Source organism: Apostichopus japonicus, chromosome 5 (assembly GCF_037975245.1).
Source record: "Apostichopus japonicus isolate 1M-3 chromosome 5, ASM3797524v1, whole genome shotgun sequence".
Taxonomy (NCBI): Eukaryota; Metazoa; Echinodermata; class Holothuroidea; order Aspidochirotida; family Stichopodidae; genus Apostichopus; species Apostichopus japonicus.
This window is the reverse complement of record NC_092565.1, coordinates 372,875-378,243: the sequence shown is the minus strand read 5'-3', so window position 1 is coordinate 378,243 and position 5,369 is coordinate 372,875. Positions and strand designations below refer to the sequence as shown.

The 5,369-nt window shown below is 58.4% G+C and overlaps 3 non-coding genes across 3 annotated transcripts in view; all 3 read right to left on the bottom strand.

Annotated features, from left to right (window-relative positions):
- The window catches only part of LOC139968393 (large subunit ribosomal RNA), a 4,028-nt gene extending 2,047 nt beyond the window's left edge, over positions 1-1,981 (bottom strand). The window contains exon 1 of the ribosomal RNA XR_011793392.1: positions 1-1,981. This exon is cut by the window's left edge and continues 2,047 nt beyond it. This is a non-coding gene — a ribosomal RNA (large subunit ribosomal RNA).
- Positions 1,982-2,415: 434 nt separating this feature from the next.
- On the bottom strand, positions 2,416-2,575 carry LOC139968381 (5.8S ribosomal RNA). Its single transcript, XR_011793381.1, has one exon. It is a non-coding gene; the product is annotated as a 5.8S ribosomal RNA (ribosomal RNA).
- A 605-nt stretch (positions 2,576-3,180) lies between these two features.
- On the bottom strand, positions 3,181-5,058 carry LOC139968315 (small subunit ribosomal RNA). The gene has a single exon (XR_011793321.1). It is a non-coding gene; the product is annotated as a small subunit ribosomal RNA (ribosomal RNA).
- Between the last annotated feature and the right edge of the window lie 311 nt (positions 5,059-5,369).

Below are 5,369 nucleotides of genomic sequence, written 5' to 3'. Positions count from 1 at the left end.
GGACTACGTCTGTACGTCCGGGAATATTGACCCGGTTCCCTTTCGCCCAGGGTGCGATCACCCCGCCGTTCCCGGGAGGGAGGTCGGCGTGGCTCTCGCGGCCGCTCGGAGCGGAACTTCCCTAGGGCTTAGGATCGACTGACCCATGTGCAACTGCTGTTCACATGGAACCCTTCTCCGCAACTCGGCCCTCCAGGCTCTCGTTAGAGTATTTGCTACTGCCACCAAGATCTGCGCCCACGGCGGCTCCACGCGGGCTCTCGCCCGGACCGCTTCTTAGCTCACCGTGGCGTCCTTCCTACTCGTCGAGGCCGACTCTATTCGGTTCTCCTTGCCCCGACGGCCCGGCACAGCCATCACGCTCAGCGCCATTCATTTTCAGGGCTAGTTGATTCGGCAGGTGAGTTGTTACACACTCCTTAGCGGATGCCGACTTCCATGGCCACCGTCCTGCTGTCTGTATCAACCAACACCTTTTGTGGGCTCTGATGTGCGACCGAGTCGGACGGCTTAGCCAGGCGTTTGGTTCATCCCACAGCGCCAGTCCTGCTTACCAAGAGTGGCCCACTGAGCACTCGTTCATTCTCACTCGTCCGGCTCCAAGCCAGCGAGTCGGACCTCTTACCAATTGAAAGTTTGAGAATAGGTTGAGGTCGTTTCGGCCCCAAGGCCTCTAATCATTCGCTTTACCAGATAAAATTGTTCACGAATATCTCCCGAGCACCAGCTATCCTGAGGGAAACTTCGGAAGGAACCAGCTACTAGATGGTTCGATAAGTCTTTCGCCCCTATACTCAGGTCGGACGATCGATTTGCACGTCAGAACCGCTGCGGACATCCACCAGAGTTTCCTCTGGCTTCCTCCTGCCCGAGCATAGTTCACCATCTTTCGGGTTTTAGCATGCTTGCTCTTCCTCCGCTCCACCGGACGAGCCGGACGGAACGGGGTGGCGGTGCGCCCGACCCAGAGGGCCGGGATCCCGCCTCGTGACGGCCCTGTGCCGACCTTCACTTTCGTTATGCCAGGATAGGTTTCGGTAGACCCCCTCGACTTGCAAGCCTGCTTAGACTCCTTGGTCCGTGTTTCAAGACGGGTCGAATGAGGAGGCCTCGCTCACGCCCGACAGACCCTCCGCTTCGGCCGAAGCCGCGGCGAGACCGGACCCTCCGGATCCCGCCGGCCACGCGACAGCAAGCTGTGCACGCGACCGACGGAGACGCCGGTGGCCCGGACCCCGCTGCCTGAACCCCCGGGGGGGCAGGCCGTCACGCAGAGTCCTCGACAGAGAGCGCAGTGAGCAACCGTGACGGGCGGCGTAAGACGGCGAGGGCCGAAGCCCCCGCACGCCGCAGCCTCGCCCGCCCCTCTGCTCCGCTCTTCGGTCGGTCGCCGGGAAGGGCGCCGAACGGTAGAAGTGCGACGCGGACCGGACGGCGAAGCGCCGCGGGTCGGTCCCGAGGGATCCGAACCCGCACACGCTGCCGCGCCGACCGCGCCTGAATCAACCGGACGCCCCATGTAGCATGCGGCACTCATCCGTTTACTTCTTGGCAGTTTCACGCAATGTTGAACCCTCTCTTCAAAGTTCTTTTCAACGTTCCCTCACGGTACTTGTTGACTATCGGTCTCGTGCATAGTATTGAGCCTTGGATGGAGTTCACCACCCCTCTTTGGGCTGCATTCTAAAACAACCCGACTCTTGGAAAGCTTTCCCTCCGGCCTTCGAGTCCGCCCTACGGGCCTTACACCCGCTGCGGGTAAGCTGCAGCCCCGATCACAGTGGACTGCGGCCGGACTCTGTCGACCGGAGTTCAGTTTCCTTACGCCACAGGTCCCTCGCACCGCAAACGGGCGCGGGGATTCGGCGATGGGCTCTTCCTGCTTCGCTCGCCGCTACTGAAGGAATCCTTGTTAGTTTCTTTTCTCTCCGCTTAGTGATATGCTTAAATCCAGCGGGTAATCTCATCCGATCTGAGGTCTGGAATCGTGAAAGACACGTGGAACGTGATCGGAGTCATAGCGGCGACCCGGGGTCTCTCCTTCCCCGGCGCTCCCCGAAGAATCGGGTCGCCGGCGGGAAAGGGTGGCCTACCATGCGCCTGCGAGAACGCAGACGGGAGGACGAGAGACCCCGCGATTGGGTCGACCGGCTCTGCCCGGCAGAGGCTCCTCGACCGTTCCGGGGGGTCGGACGCTGGACCGCACCACGGGCGCATACGTCTACACCCCGATGGCACGTCGCACGACCGACGAACCCCCGGTTACCGATCGAGCCTGCTCGCCGAGTTTCACCGGCGCCGACATCACAGAACTCCATCTGACACTGACCCGACGCAGCCGGCCGTCGAAGGGACGGCTGCGGCCGGGCGCTCCTCCGGCGCGCGAACACGCCGACTCTGTGAGTGATTGTCTTCAGACGCTCAGACGGACGTGGCTCGAGGAGCAGAGCATCCCCGAGCCGCCATTTGCGTTCGAATAAGTCGATGATCAGTGAGTTCTGCAATTCACATGAATTCTCGCATCTAACTGCGTTCTTCATCGACGCACGAGCCGAGTGATCCACCACCAAGAATTGTCATTTGCCACTGGAAGACTCCCGCGTTCGCAAACTCTCCTCAGAGCCGAGGGAAGAAGTGGAACGGAAGGAGAAAGGACACGGGGACTCTGTGCCTTCTTTGCTTGTGACTGGAAAGAAATATCCTCCGTCGAGCCGAGGGGGGAAGCGGGCTCCCTCCTTCCCCCCACCGCCGCGAGGGCGGGTCGCGCGAGTCAGACTCGCCGACTGGGGGGAAATCGGGCGACACCGGTGCCCCTTCTCTGCCCTGCGGAGAATGCCTCGAGGAGCGCCGCGCCGCGGACGGCGACGGCGTCTCCACCCTTGCGGGACTTCTCCCTCGAAGCTACCGGGAGTGCGAGACTCCGTGAGACAGACGACGAGAGAAGAACCGGGTACTCCCCGGGCTGGTCTGTGTGTGACACGCCCGTCTCCTTTTTGTCGGAGAGAGCGAAGGCGAAGCGCGGGGTCTGACCTCGACCGTGGAACGGGGAAGGAGGCGGTGAAAACCCCGCTCGAGTCCCCCCGGCTTTTCCAATTTGCTCTCTCCGCGTGTCTCTCTGTGACGGCTTTTCCGACATTCCCCCTTTGTTCCCTCTCCGATCACGGAGGGGAAGGGTTCTGTTAATGATCCTTCCGCAGGTTCACCTACGGAAACCTTGTTACGACTTTTACTTCCTCTAAATGATCAAGTTTGACCGTCTTCTCGTCGCGCCTCGACAACCGGCCGAAGCCGGGGGTGCCAGACGGTCGATCCGATGGCCTCACTAAGTCATTCGATCGGTAGTAGCGACGGGCGGTGTGTACAAAGGGCAGGGACGTAATCAATGCGAGCTGATGACTCGCGTTTACTTGGAATTCCTCGTTCAAGGGACACAATTACAAGTCCCTGTCCCCAGCACGGAGAAGTCTCAGCGGATTACCCGGACCTTTCGGCCGAGGGCAAATGTACCCGCTGCTTGCGCCAGTGTAGCGCGCGTGCGGCCCCGGACATCTAAGGGCATCACAGACCTGTTATTGCTCCATCTCGTATGGCTGAAAGCCATTTGTCCCTCTAAGAAGTTCGCGGCTCACCACGACGGGTGGCCGGACTATTTAGCAAGCAAGAGTCTCGTTCGTTATCGGAATTAACCAGACAAATCACTCCACCAACTAAGAACGGCCATGCACCACCATCCACAAAATCAAGAAAGAGCTCTCAATCTGTCAATCCTCACTGTGTCCGGGCCGGGTAGGTTTCCCCGTGTTGAGTCAAATTAAGCCGCAGGCTCCACTCCTGGTGGTGCCCTTCCGTCAATTCCTTTAAGTTTCAGCTTTGCAACCATACTTCCCCCGGAACCCAAAGACTTTGGTTTTCCGGAGAGTTGCCCGCCGCGTCATGGGAGGAACGCCGGCGAATTACGAGTCGGTATCGTTTATGGTCGGAACTAGGGCGGTATCTGATCGCCTTCGATCCTCCGACTTTCGTTCTTGATCAATGAAGACATTCTTGGCAAATGCTTTCGCTGTCGGGCGTCTTGCGACGATCCAAGAATTTCACCTCTCACGCCGCAATACGAATGCCCCCGGCAGTCCCTCTTGATCATTACCTCAGGATCTCAAGACCAACGAAATAGAACCGAGGTCCTCTTCCACTATTCCATGCTGAGCTGTTCGGGCACTTTGGCCTGCTTTGAACACTTCAATTTTCTCAAAGTAAACGTTCCAGTCTCGCACGGCACTCAGTTAAGAGCACCGCACGACCAACCGAATCACTGGCCGGGAAAAATCTCCCACGACTCCCGTTTGACGGGGAGAAGGGGAACGGGCAGTGCACGCCTCACGGCGGACCGCCCGCCCCGGCCAGAAATCCGACTACGAGCTTTTTAACTGCAGCAAATTTAATATACGCTGCTGGAGCTGGAATTACCGCGGCTGCTGGCACCAGACTTGCCCTCCAGTAGATCCTCGTTAAAGGATTTAAAGTGTACTCATTCCGATCACAGGGCCTCCGAAGAGGCCTGTATCGTTATTTTTTGTCACTACCTCCCCGTGTCAGGAGTGGGTAATTTGCGTGCCTGCTGCCTTCCTTGGATGTGGTAGCCGTTTCTCAGGCTCCCTCTCCGGAATCGAACCCTGATTCTCCGTTACCCGTCACAACCATGATAAGCGCATAACTTACCATCGAAAGTTGATAGAGCAGACTTTTGAAGGGAGCGTCGCCGGTGCAAGACCGTGCGATCGGCATGATTATCTAGAGTTCACCAGCGGAGACCGGACCCCGAAAGGACCGGGCTGGCCTTGTTCCTAATAAGAGCACGCTTCCCCCGAAGGGTCGGCGCTTTGTTGCATGTATTAGCTCTAGAATTACCACAGTTATCCATGGTATAAGACTTTCTCCAATAAACCATAACTGATCTAATGAGCCATCTGCAGTTTCTCTTGTATGTTCAGGATTGTACTTAGACGTGCATGGCTTAATCTTTGAGACAAGCATATGACTACTGGCAGGATCAACCAGGTAACGGTCGACAGAACCGGGCTGGGCCCGTTCGCCGTCCGGGAGTCGCTCTCGCACTCCCCTCTCTCTCTCTCTGAATTCTCAATTGTCGATGCCGTGCTATTACGGTACAGTGATCGAAGAACCGCCCGAAGGGATTCTCGAGGTGTGTATCTCTACCCGAGTCGACTGGGTCGTCTCGAGAGGAGTCGCAGTGGTCCCGCCTCGGAGACGGGACCGGTTCGAAGCGACGCGGGAGGGCGACGGCTCGTCCACTGGAACAGGGGAGAGCAATCGCACGCCTCGAGCGTGCATTCGTTGCTTGGATGAAAAAG